Consider the following 15,750-nt stretch of genomic DNA (forward strand, 5'->3'; position numbering starts at 1 on the left):
CCAGCAGCCACTGCTGATAGACCATTAGAAGCAGTTCCTTCCATTCGCAAAAGAATGAAAAAACTTCAACCAAGTCCCAGGATAAAAATGAAACACACAATCCCAGTGTGGAAGGAACTGCCAAAAATTATATAACAGCCAAGAAATATATGAACCAAGAAGCGGCAGGACCGCGAAAGCGCTCACGTTATTAAACTTTTACCTTTTTGGAATACACGCTGACTGATTTTTGAAGCCACGCATCTACTTTGGTTCATATATTTCTTGGCTGTTATATAATTTTTGGCAGTTCCTTCCACACTGGGATTGTGTGTTTCATTTTTATCCTGGGACTTGGTTGAAGTTTTTTCATATATATATATATATATATATATATATATATATATATATATATATATATATATATATATATATCCTTGTCATGTGTAATAATTACTGTTGTGTATAGCTTCCCAGCTGTATCACACAGTATGTATTTGGTATGTGTATATTTAGATATAACAACATATGTATTGCAACAGTAATATCACTAACACGTACTACACAATTCTACAAGTCACAGCAATTGTTCAATACTATTCAATATGTGTACTCACAGATATAGTGGAAAAACACAATTGTCTTCACAGCTGTCATTGTGTAGTGGTTAACTGCTGTGACTATAGTGTACAGGGTAACTGGGTTCAAGACCTGCAAGGGCTGTTTATTTTGTTGCTGAGCAGAACAATGGCTGTTGGATACAGAGTGGTTAAGGCAGTTTTGAGGAGCTTTAAGTGCGTTTGCATGGGTTTGCATGAAGCTAAGTGGTGCTAAGGTACCGTTTAACATACAGGCGCTTACGCCATGTAGGCTTTGCTTACCAGTGTGCAAATGTGCTTAGCTGTTATATTGCAGCAATGCTGACACCTGCTAAGCATATGTCAGCCCTGGTAACCAGTGCTCAAATTTCAGTCTGATAACATAGCAGGGTAACGACATCTGTAATAAGTGTATGTAATGCCATGTACATAACATGCGTTTATGTGCTGTCATTACAGTAGCAAGGGGTGTGAATCTACTGTTTGGGACACTTGTCTATATATGGCTTGTACAACACTCTTATCTGTGTGAATGTGTTACATACATAGGTAGTATCCCAGGTTATATGCAGTCACACTGGAACGTAGTGTATCATTATGTTACTTTCCCAAGTAAGAGTAGATTGCTAATTGTAGTACTGGAAACAAACACCCCTGCATGCAAATATGGACTCTGAGTCCTCACTGTCATGTTCCTTGGTGTGTGAGCTGTGTCTCATTAAATATTTCCTACTGGATAATGATCTGACATGTGGAAAATAACTGTAGACTACTGTGTGTATAGCACATGCCAGTGAGGGCTGCTGTCATGTAGTAATGTCATACCTATTGGTGTCAGACGTCTATCTGTCAACACATTCATCCTAATGCATAGCTAGTTGGCTAGCTGATGTCTGTCAGTCCTCTGTACAGATGTGCAGATGTCAGGTATCTATCTTGGATACTTACAGGCAATCTATACTTGACTGACACTGACATGTCTGCCCAGCTGTGTTATAAATGCCACAGATAGGACTCCACACCCTGTACGCACCACGTGCCATGGATACCTCAACTACACTATCACAGTCAACAGAACATGCTTGGGTACAGGTCTCCAAGACAGACACTAACCATGTTATGTAATACATGTTGCATACATGTCAACTGGAGCACCTCACCTGCCCTCTGCAAGAGGCACCCAGAGGATTGGCTAATGCATGTCACTCTCTCCTGAGGATCACCCCAGTGGTGTATGTTGATAGATGGCCTGCTGGCACATGGTAGATGGCATGATACCACTGTACACACATCCCCTACACTTTCCATCTTTCCATGGACAATAGCCTGGTACACACCTATGAACACCTGCACCGATGCACCTCAGTACTGACAAATGTGTACATGTGCATTACTGAGAATATCAGTGTCTGTGCATTTGTAGACCTGTAGTTCGGAATACCCTGAGGCTCTTCACACCCACCACACCACCGATTGCAATAGTTAGATGTGGCTGCTGCTGTACTGGACATTACATGTACCTTGTTACACTCTTCTCCCTAAGGGCTACCTGGGCCTTGCAGTACCAGCACAAAACTGTTGTACAAAAGGGTTGATAGGCATGGGATACCCACTGACTTCTGGCAAGTGTGTGTATGTATGCATGTGTGTATATATGTAGGGTACAGCATTCCAAGGCCACATACTCCTATCACAATACATATTGCTACACAAGCATTAGGGATAGTGATGTTGCTACTTGTAGGGAAGGCATGACAATGAATCACCCTACTATGCCTGTGGCATGTGCATTATATGCATATCCCTGTAGTAGCACTCTAGGGATGGACAAGGGGTTGTATTGCAGTGCTGGTCAATGTGTAGTGGTGGGTATGTCAGAGTGTCATCATGGGTTCCAGTGCATACAATATCCACAGTGGGGTGTGGGTGATGGGTATACTGTCATTACACCATGGTAGCTCTGGTACATGTCCCATGTACCACTGTCACCATCAACCATACAGGTAACTGATAACACTATCCAGCCCAGCTGTGCATGTGCTGTGTGCAACCTACCTGTAACACAATGGACACACTGACAAGGTAGTTAGCACTGATAGGCCCAGATCTCTCAGATGTGTGTCTGACTGTTGTGTGTTTGTTAATTTGTATATGACGGTATGTCACACTATGTACTGTCCATAAACAACCATTACATCCCCCATTACCATACTGTACATGCCTGGGGTTGTTCTGCATGTAACATGTAACCTGGAACACACCTCATCCTAAAAGCTGTGTGGTGTGTGCAATTAAAGCCACACACATCAGTAGCACTACATACCTAGGTAGGGGTCTAGTCCCAGTGTTGCTAAGTAAGAGTGTGCGTGTATGTGGAGGGATCTACTTCAGTTTGCAGAATATACATGTCCCAGGGGGTCATCTGTCCAAGAACGTACTGGCATATGCTAACTTTTCACAGGTATCATTTTGTGGCCATACATTCCATCACAACTAGTTTTAGATGTGTAAATGGCCTCTTCCCCACTGTATAGGTGTACAGCAATACTCGGGTTGGTATATATAGCTGGTTGTTGCTGTCGTGGACACAGTCAACATCATTGCAGTTACTGTTGATTGTAACCCCCCATGTAGCTGGCCTTAATACTGTACAGTTCATGTTAACAGGTTAGGTAGTTGTCTATCCCACTGTCTGTGGTTCTACAGCACCTCTCACCCACCAAAGGGTAGGGGTGTGCCACCCACACCAGCACACATATGTTTACTGAGTTGACGACTGCACTACATTGGGGAAGGGGACATATACCCTGCTGGTACCATCATCAATGACAGTAAATTAGCAGACTGCTTAATCCACAGTGTGTTGTTGTGCATAGTCTGGCTTGGTGGAATTACATAGGCTACAATGGGTTCCTTGCACAGGTACATACATCCATGTGTACAGTATTCTCTGTGTAGTGCATCTACACCAAAGCCTCTGTGTGTGTTATACACAAACATGTGGTGTGCACCACCCAGTACAACTACCATTGTCCACTGTAGAAGGGCTGCTAACAGCAGCCACCATGCACTCACCTGTATACATCACCCCCAGACCTATTGGCCATGTGGCACAGGCAGTAACTGTTATATAGACCTGTGAAATGTGTTCACCTGTACCCAGGATATGACACAGCCAAGGTGTCACCACAGTGCCATACCCCTTGTGAGATATGACAGCAGACCATCCTCTTACTGAGACATGAACACCTACAACACAAACGGATAACATTATGGAGACCACAATCACTCAGTGTTAATAGCAGCTATAATGCATCATGCCTGGACAGCTTCACTTCCTGACATGTAAGCATTAAGCATTACTGCTGGCAACATGTTACACAGCAGTACATTGGTACACTGTAGTACAGTCACCGCGTGCATCAGAACCATATTAACCTGTCCCTGCATCGATGTTATGGATGACGAGGATGTGGCACAGGTATCATCATATGCACAGGGTGTGTTGTTGGCTTGCCAGAGACCTAGGTTGGGCCATACATTTGACACCATGTGTGTGAGTGAGGGGTTTTAATTACTGATATGGCTGTGATGATGTGGGGTGTGTAGGTATGGGGTTGTCCTAGGTGTGTTTGTATTGTGTGTGAGTATGCATGCACACAGTTCTGCCATGTGGCTGCCCTATACAATTGTTTGTTGGACAGCTTCAGACCATACTTGGCAAGGTGTGCAGTGCACCGCCTCTGGCCATGGACATGAGAACTGTGCCTGCCAGGGGTTCCATGGCCATGTCCAAGTACAAGCCATGATATGGTACTCTCCCCTGATGATGACATATATCTGCTGGAACCAGGTCTCTCCTGGGTCTGGCCAGAGCCACATGCACGTGGTCTGCTGTGGTGAGGTGTGGATAGTGCCCCCCTGCAGTGCTGGGACTGGTACTGCCACTACGGGATTGGCTTGGTGTCTTTGCACTTCCTCATCAAAGTCCAGCTGTTGGTGTTGCTGGCCTACGTCCACGTGGCCGTTGCACCACTCCCACCACATGCTCTAGCACAGATAATCCATGGTCAATGAGTCCCACCATCTTACCCCACCGTCTAGCCATGACCTCTGTAAAATAACGGAGAACACCTGCAAGATCACAGATGTAAGTTACAGCTGAAAGAGTAGCCCTCTGAATCCTTAAACCCTGTCTAGTGTACCATTCCATATGTTCCTGCGCCTCCATAACAGCCTGAAACATGCATTTGGTGGTACCAGATGTGGCACTTCTGCCAGGGGCAGGATGACCAGCAGCCCTTCAATGAGCACCCCTGTACATCTGCCCATGTGGTACCCTGCTGGACATCTGGCTATGGCTGCTGTGTCCAGACACAGCATCCATAGATACCACACTGTCCTGTGCACTGCCACCAACCGCCAACTGTCCCTCTGCTATGGCCACTGGTGATGGGGTATCTACAGGCACTGTGACTGTGAGCAGGGATGGGGTGGATAACAGGGGGATGTCAAACGATGGCACAGTTTTGGCCTCTGACAACCCTGCCTGTGCCTCAACACATCTATCATAATTTTCAGTGTCTGTATGGACACCAACATGCCAGTCTGTAGGAGGGACCCTGATCCACCTCGCCACCTGTGAGGGGAAAACAAGAAATGCACTTTAAGACCTGCATGTCATTGCTTAACAGTACACACATACATACACACACACACACACACACACACACACACACACACACACACACACACACACACACACACACTGACATTCCACCATAATACTTACCTGTCCCTGAGTTTACAGACTGTCCCAAGTTTATTCTCTTAGGTTCCCCATCCTGCATCAGACTTGGAAACTTACACTCATTAATACCAATCATTAACGTATCATTCTTCTAGTTGCCTAGACGAGTGATCACAAAACATGACCTGTTACTCCATCACCTATTTGACTTGATTGGAGTCGGTTTTACAAAGACTCACTGCTGTCATCCAGTGTTCACCTTGGGTTTGTACAGACATCGTGAGCATGGCACCCATGTTAAGGCCCACTACAGTCACTCAATAATGTCATGCACTGGAGTGTCATATGTAACTATTGCTCAGTACATGCAAGATCTGTTGCTCTATTAACTTATGTGGACAACCGTAATATTTGGAAACACTCACTGGTGCTGTCTAGTAATTCCCCAATGCATCTGTAGTGCTGCATACTTGGATATTCTCTCACCTTTCTGTTGATTGCAATTATAATAGTATACCTGGTGTCTAGTTTCCCTCCCAATGCATGTTCCATGCTACAGACCGTATTATACTATTAGCAGTCCTGAAATTACATGTCAGACAAGTATTCCTGGTGTCTCGTGTCTGTCCATGTCCATGTACTGCACGATTTGAAAGGAAAGTCGAGAGATATGAACAACCCCACAATCACACATGTGCATACATGGACAAACACACAAACACACACACACACACACACACACACATACACACACCCATCCTACATACATCAACCCCCCTCCACTCCACCAGATTGCACTTACAGACACAATAACCTCCCCCACCCCCAGGTGAGGTTACAAGAAGATATTACACACAGACCTCCCATTACCCATCTGTCAACATGCATGACATATGGTACTCAACAGCATACAGTGCAGCTATAGTCAATCCATGCTAGCAACAGTATACATGTGCATGATGCATGGGCTGTGTTAGTAGGTGATCCCCCTTCACCTGGAACACACTGCACATATGTACACAGTATTGCTGTACACCTGTTCGGCACCATGGCATATACACACCATTGCTGAATGTGTATTACTGTGTTAGTTATGTCTGCTCTGCTGCTCACAGCTCCTATGTGTTTGTCCAACACATACCTGGGATGATATGTGGATAGATGTCATTTGTGAATGCCTGATGTCTGATTTACAGATGTCATCATCAGCGGTGCATGTATGGCCAACACAATACAATTACATTGACAACCGTCAAACCTTACCATGGCTATGGGGAGTATACACACCCTTATTGATATGATGCCCTCTTCCTTGATATGCCATGGGACCACATTACTGCATATGTTAACATTACATGAACCTAATATGTGACATATGACCTGTACAATCAAATGCAGTGTCAAACAAATGTGTTAGTTGTGCTGATGCTGATTGAGATGCATACACTTCATGGGTGCATATGTGTGCACGCCCTTATCATGATGGTTTGTAGCACCTACTGTTATGTGTACTACAGCAGTCACTATTCCTGGCAGGGGTATACTAGCATGGGCCTTCTGCATTTGCCAGTATTTGGTCAGTCTGCCTTACACATGTCCCCCAACTCTGCATGATTGCAAGGTCAACTTATGTGCACATCCCTTGGAGTTCACACACTGCCGTCACTATTGCTGTGGAGTCAGGGTTATACCTGCCACAGTTCCTGATGCTGACTGTGTGCAGATACAGCCATTCATACAATCCTTTGGATTCCTGCTGCAGTGCACTGTTGTGTCATGATGACACCACCTCCCCACCTTCTGCATTTTTGCAGATGCTTGACAACTATGGCCTACAGATGTGTGTCAGTTTGCAGTGTCCCAAACACTGAACACCATGTGTAGCAGCCTTATCCCAGCAAATGAATGGCAAACATTCAGGTGTACACTGGCACCGGCAAGGTACAGATGGGGATGGTGGGCCTGAGGTGGGGTGAGGTGTTGGTTGTGCAGCACATATATCGTACTTGATACTGTCTGTAGGTTTCCAATGTGGTCTTGGTACACCAGTACACATTGCAATGCATGCCTTTTGGGGACCTTTTCTGTTATGCATACACTACCTGTAGAGAGGCCTGGCTGATGTTTCATGTGGTACAACTGTCCCATCTGATTACCCTAACCCATGGGCCACACGTATGCAGAGTCCGGGCAATTGCTGACACGGGTACTGCACAGCTAATACTTGCTAGACATTCCTGCAACTCTCTCAGTGTTGTGGCATGTTAATAGGTAGCCTGCATGACCGGTTTGCTACATGTGACATAATTTGTCTTGGATGGCCATCTGCTTATTTCCTACATTATTCCTGTCCCATACATCCTCACCACATAAATGACTGTCTGCACTGTTTGCTATGGTATATGCAATGGTGAGGTATTGCTACATGTCCAACTCCTGGGTGCTGCCTGTTGGGTATGGAGTCCATGCCATGGCATGTAAAATGCATGCAAGCCATTGTTGCCTCTGTTACAGGTAAGTGGGCACATTTGATGGACAGCAGACCATTTCATGGAGTGACATTGGGGATGTGTACTTGCTGGAAGGTGCATTCTCATGAAGAATGCATGCTGTCAGCACTTCAACAGCTGCTTCCACTATATTTAATCTGGAGTGTGTGCACACATATGCTTCCAGTGTTTGTGAAGGTATGTATTCCCCATATTTGCTGTCCTAACATACAATTCCATATTACACACTCATTGCTCATGTTAGGACCACATTGCAGATTGTAAGGGTTGTGCATTGCAGTATTGTGATATGCCGTAGTATAGATCTGTAACATTTGCCATTGTAATACTGGTATATACACTGTTGTAGCACTGTATAAGGGTGATGTTTCACACATGTCCCTACTGTAGGCCATTTGTCCCACCATTATGTTCATCTCTGTGCACACATTTTTCAATGAAAGGATTTTAGTTATATTGAAGGAGTCTGACATACCCTTCAGATACACCATCATGGTGACCATTGTGATGCAGTGCAGTTAACAGCAACAATACATGAACATGTACGGCATGCGTTATGGATAGATGTGTTAAATGTGTGCATGGAATATACCATGGTCATAACATGACCAGTGTATTGGCAAACCTGAAGATACACCATACTCACCAGCTACAGGCTGCTGCCCTGGAGGTAAGCCAGAGGGACTTACATAAGTGTGTGAGAGATGTAATGTCAATAGTCACAGCTGTGGCATTGGTACAGGGTGGGTGCAGCATTACAGTGCATCAATAGTACAAGCCCACAATACTACAGATTATGCACATCTGTTTATTACTACTAGACAGCAACAGACTATATATATATATATATATATATATATATATATATATATATATATATATATATATATATATGTCATCTCACATGTGCATGACCTAACTGTACAGATGTGGATGGATATGCAACAGTGATCTACTGATGTGCCCTCTGGCCTTACCTGCATGCTCCTCTGCCATTGTGTGGGTAGCACCCACCTCCACTATGCTCTCTGTCAGGTTTTGTGTGTGTGGGCAGGCAGGTGCCCTGAGGCTGGCAAGGAGCTCCTCAACATGTGTCAGGGGGGCTGGATGGCATAACCTCCCCTGTTGCAAGTTGGTCCCCCCTGACTGCAGCAGCATGCCGATGGGCATGGCAAAGTAGGTCTGTGCATCGATGCCAGTTATGCAGGCCAACATCATTTACACTGTGGACAAGATCGTTCCACAGGGCAGTCCACTCCTGCGGATCATGGGCTGTTCAGCTGAACAACACCTGGTAGTGCTGCACCAGGTGTGAGATGATGACATAATTCTTCTCCACTGTATAAATAGGCATCCTCTCCCTGAACATCTTGCCTGAAAGACATAAAGATGGAAACAGGTCTGAGGCCCTCATACAGCAAGGTTATCATAGTTTTTAATACACATCTCTGTCTCCCCCTACCATATCTGCAACAACAATCTGATCACACAACTCAACAGGTATGTCTACAGAATACCTACCATTAGGACATATATCATATTGTACTGCACATTGTGCTATGTGTTTGTAGTCATGTTCCCTGTGGGGGCACTATCATTGGTGGCCTGTTATGGACAATGTCACCTGCATGCCATTGTAAGGGCCACTGTGGTGCCATATATGCATGTGTTCTGTTTGCTATGTGATTGCTGCACATTTGTTGCTTTGTGTTATTGGGAATATCTATGCATGCTGTTGGACATGATCCGGGAATGTGTGGACTATTGCTACCCACATATGTTCTATAACAGTGACACAATAGCATGTTTGGGGAACAGTTACCAGCAGAACCACCTCTCCCACCTCATCTGGCCATGTTACCAAGCCACATCACATGTGGGACCCACCCTGGGGCCTCTTCATCTACTGGTCCTGCACTACCTTCAGGTGGTACCACCTCAGGGGATGGTGTTCACCCCCATCGGGAGCACACACAGACATGATCCTGTCACCCGAGGTCAGGTCCAGGATCTGGTGTATAGGGAGCTCCACAGAGACTTGGGGGATGTGCTACAGCACCTTGAAGCCCTCAGTACATACTCACCAGGTCCCCATGCTCCTCCTGCTCAGCCTCCAGCCCAGGCACCTTCAGGGCCATGAAGCTGATGTTGTGACTGCCAATGGTGGGGTCCTTGGTCCCATTGTTTCCATATGGGTCTCATGGGGCTTCCACATCGCAGACGACACTCCCCATCTAGGGTGGTTACCCACCACATGTGTCATATACTGCCCCTGTAGGCTACCTTCTCTATATTCCAACCCAACTCACCTCCACAAATATACCTGCTATCCTTCCCCAAATTCCCAATCTCAGCTATACAAATAAGGGCAATGTGTTCCTAACATGAGGTTCACACCTGACATAACCATCCGTTTTGCACAGACTTACTGCTATATACATATGTGTGTATTGATATGTGTGATGTTCCCTCACACATATCATGCAGCACTGTCATGCAAAAGTAGGAGACATGTATTTATATACATATGTGTGTGTGTGTTTGTATATATGTACACACACACACACACACACACACACACACACACACACACACACACACACACACACATGCACACACACACACACACACACACACACACACATATATATATATATATATATCTATATGTGTGTGTAGATATATATTATGAGTTATATATATACATATATATATATAGGTGTTTGTATATCTGTAGACACACACACACACACACACACATATATATATATGTATATATATATATATATATATATATATATATATATATATATATATATATATATATGGGGTGCATTCAGACATCAGGTCCACACTCTCTAACTCTCCTTCCTGCACAGCTGCACTGTTCTGCCTTGTTACAACATAGACATGTGCCACATGTGGACACAGCCTAACATTGGGTGGTATATATGGGGGCAGATTGCAGGTAAACCTATTACACACCTATGGCATTTGTGCATGCTACATTACATGTTCACATGACTGTCCTGCAAGTGGTGGGCTCTGGAACCCATGTGTCCATCATAACAGCATTACTTCCACCACCAGCTATTGGCCACACTAATATACATGTCTTGTATTATACAACACACACTATGATGGCTTACATCTTGTCAATCAGTGCTGATCTGCACAGTTGACGGGTATGGCCCACTGCCCACAGGGACAGACACTATTGTCCATAGCAGTTGTTCAGCTGGACATCATTACAACAACAACACCTGATGGCACATATAAATCATTCCACATCATCTATCCCATTATTATGGACCAAGTACTACATTCAATTACATGCATATATACTTCACATACCTGTTGTGGGAATGATGTCTCTTCTGGATAGTTTGCTGTATGGATGGCTGGATGGATGCATTTTTTTGTTGTTGTATTTGCTTTTTCTTTTTGCTTTCACTCTCTCTCTCTATCTATCTCGGTCTTTCTCCACTAAATGGATTGAGCTGCTTTGAATAGATTGCAGCATGCATTTTGTAGGTGATGCACATGATCAGGTGATGGCCTCTTCACCAATCAGTGTCCACCACTTGCTACCTGCATGTAGCATGCTGTATAGTACTTCCAATTACCGTTGTCATAGCAACCCACTGATATAAATTCCTACACCATGTGGGCGTGGTCCCTTTACCTTTCCTGTATGGAGGACATCCTTCCTGTGTGTGGGCAGCAGTGTTACAGACAGCAGGTAGCAATACCTCTTACAAGAGGAGTTGCAGACTCAGGCCAGCTACACATTTGTATAAGGTTCCAGAACTACAGACAGTGTGAGTAGTGTTCTTCTATGCATTGTATAGCACCAGTGTTACAGGGTTTGTGTGTACAGACTAGTTTAGCATGGAATGCAGTCTGTCAGCATAGCTCTCAACTGTCGGCCTATCCACATGATGGCCAGAGGATTGCCTGTTATGTTTTGTCTGTCCACCTCACAGGTCTTGTGTCAGATATATCACTGGCATTGTGTGTGTGTTGAGTGCTGTCATTACATGGCTGCATCCATTGGTGTTTCTGACTTCATATTTCTGACTAAGGGTATTTTGCAGACTATCCTGTAACACCAGCAACATTCTCAGTGTATAACAACACTATTTCAAACATGGCCCTGTGTTCCGGCCTCTGTCCTCCACCTATATACCAGGCTTTGTCCATATGACATGCAGTAAGGGGTTGTTATGTAGTGGCCTGTGATTATGTCGTGCTGCCATTCCTGCCATCATTCCAGTGCTGCTGTGGTCCCCACACATATTGTGGGGTAGGGTCCATATATATGTGGGCTACAGCTGGACAAAACATGTGTGCCCTTCTGCAGTCCAGAGGTCAGTGTATGTAACAATATTATATGCCCCATAAGTTAATCTATGGGGGAGGGGTATGCACCATATATAACCTAGGCTGTTACAACATGTGAGGGGTATCGGTAGTAAGACACCTTAAGGTATATGGCTGTACATTGTCATACATGTCACCTTGGGAACATTGGTGGCCTAGTGCTTACTGTCATACAGACTGTTCTGTTTGTCAGTGTGATAGTGATATTTTCAATTAGGCATTGTTATGTAACAGATACACCCTCATTGTGGCAACTTAATTCTTTTCCCCCTAAGGGTTGAGTACAGAGTGCAATTGGAGGCTGCTGAACTATACATCTGCATTACTTACTGATGATTGATTATTATCCTCTGGCCCAGACTTTCTTTACTGTTGTACTTCTTGAAGTTCTTGGCCTGGACAGCAACATATGTTATGCTTTCGGATTACTGGATAAAATGATCTGCTTGAGAGTTGCATTACTCAGTATGTATTTCAAAGTCTTAACAGCTATATGATGTGACATATACAACTGTAATAGTACACAGATAAACATTTTTATGTATGCAAACCTGTGTGTGGTGTCATATCCTTTGACTTCTCTGTGGGTATATGTTTCATGCAACAATTGTCTTTTGTATGAGTGAATCATACACTGTCCATTTGAAAAGGTGGCAACTGTAGGAATACTGGCTGTTCAATATGCTGTGCACCCTCTAAATATGTATCTTCATATACATATCTATGTGTGTGTATGTGTATTTACATATATATCTATATATATATATATATATATATATATATATATATATATATATATATATATATATGTGTGTGTGTGTATATATATATATATATATATATATATATATATATATATATATTATATATATATAGATATATAGATATATAGATATGTATCTGCATATATGTGTGTGTGTGTGTATATGTATCTTTGGAATGTTAATTGCTTCCACATTGTACATTCCCTATGGTAGCCAGACTGCACTGCATGATATGTTATTGATACCATCATGACATCATACAGGTGGGATGGATTACTGTTAACTTCTTGTGGCTATGTTGAGTAGGGTCCTGGGTATGGGACTTGCAAGTGTTGGTACTGTGTTGCAGGGCAGATCTGTTTGGCTGTGGGGGAGGGGGTGATGTCAATACTTACAAGAGGTACTGAGCTTGGGCCCCCTCACCCCCATTAACGGTGCCTTTGGTCATATATGTATTTGTTATGTTCTCTTCTATATCTATAGATTTGTATATACACACATATATATATATATATATATATATATATATATATATATATATATATATATATATATATATAGACATATATATCTATAGATGTATGCATATGTATATATATATATATATATATATATATATATATATATATATATATATATATATATATATATATATATATATATATATAGTGAAAAAGGGGCACAAAGAGGGAAAAGATAGTAGGGAAAATAGCTTGGGATGTGCAGGACGTGTAGGGAAGGTCCATAGCTGCCCATTTCTTCTACAGCAACAGCTGTGCATATACACTGATTTGGAGGTAGATTTGGATGCTCATACCCCTGAGAGAGGGGTGAGGACAACAATATTATGTTGTGAAGCCAATTAGACCAGATTACATGTCTCCGGTGGACATGTGCGAAATGGACAGCTATGTATGGGGAGAGATTTTTTTTGGGAACAGATTGCCCTTTTTTTTAAGGTGAGAGTTGGATGTTGGGGAGGGATTGTAGGTATATTTGGGGAGGTAGGTTGGGTAGACAAGACAGCATACAGGGGTGGTATATGACACATGTGGGGGGTAAACACCTTGGATGGGGAGGGGTGAGGAGACTTCATCAGAATCATCTGCTCACTAATTCTCTACCATTTTTAAAATAGTACAATGCACATCATTGGCTGGCCAGGTAATCCAAAGATTTCCCTGTTTAAACCTTTATGTAACAGTTTAACCATGGGTTACTACTACCATATTTATACTGTGTATAGCCATTTCATATAATGAACTTATTCTTACTATTAAATGCAGACCTTAAAATTATTTGCTTATGTTATAAGAAAGTAAAATGTATTTGTATATATACTAAGTATAATTAGAATAAAAATGTATATACATATGCTATACAAGTAAAAATGACTCCTAATGTTGCAAGGGACAAAATGCATAGGGAATCAGTACTATAATACAGGTTCAACACACAGGGACCAAAAAGGTCATATAGTAACATTCCTTTGTATAAAAATGGTAGAGAATTAGTGAGTAGATGATTCTGATGAGGTCTCCGTTATGAAGATGAAAGTGTTAAATCTGTTTTTTATTTTTATCTTCATATGCCAACAAATTAAGTATACTAAAAGCTACTGGTTGTTTGGATCTTGTCGAATGGACTTATGTAGTTACATTTCTGAATAGAAGGAGCAGTACGGAGGACAGCCTTTATTGATACTGGGAGCAGTGTTTTTTTATTATTACACTACCCTATGGCCTTAGTTTGGACAGTGGTATGGATGTAGACCACTATGTATATAAACTGTGTTTTACCTGCAGTATACACCTCTTACCTGGTATACCTGTGGAGGTATTATTTGTTAACTCTACCTGACTGTTTCTATCAATATTCCCAGATTCCAGGTTGATGTTATGCACATACCTCTCCATCTCTTATTGCACACACTCTGGGCATGTCTTCACAACATGCAGGTGAAACTGGGACATATTTTGGCTATTGCCTTCATAAACCTTTGGTGAGTTGTACAATGACAGGTTTGTTTTCATAGACATTTTCCAAATATTTACAGGCTTGACAGTCAGTTATATGACATTAAATGCTGCCTAAATGTCAGAGATTAGCACACTGATATACCAGGGGGGCAGGGTAATAGCCAGCAGATATGGGCCAATTATCTGGACATTCCAGACAGATTTGTACAGTCGAGGGGTATGATTCTGCATACAGCTTACTACTACTCCCAGGATTCGAACCATGGCTGTGTGTGCTAAAATAAAACAGTGTACACCACAGCTGAGTGTGCTATATAGATATTGCTGAATATATTTTCTCTGAATTATATATATAAGTCTCCCATGGTTTTACAATTTGACCTTGTAATTATAACACTCTTATACAGGGTTTCCTAGACAGTTTTATTATGTAGCATAGTGTGGATGACAGTGATGAGTAGTACCTTATTAGTCAGAGATACTGCAACACTAACACTGCCATACAATACCAGACTAAACAGTACCAGTCCAGAATTTCAATCTTTTATTTCTAGGCACAGTTTTCATATCTGACAGACCTGTGGGGGGAATGTTTGTTAACACTACCTGAATGTTGTCACACAAATTACCAGATTCCACATTATTATTATGCACATATGCCTCACTCTGTTACTGCACACACTCTGGTCATAGCTTCACAACATGGGGGTGGAGTTGGGACATACTTTGCTGATTACTCTCATGATACTCTGGTGAGTTGCTAGAGTGACAGGTTTGTTCTTATGG

The sequence above is a fragment of the Protopterus annectens genome, chromosome 2.part0, assembly GCF_019279795.1.
Source record: "Protopterus annectens isolate FY-2018-M chromosome 2.part0, PAN1.0, whole genome shotgun sequence".
NCBI lineage: Eukaryota > Metazoa > Chordata > Ceratodontiformes > Protopteridae > Protopterus > Protopterus annectens.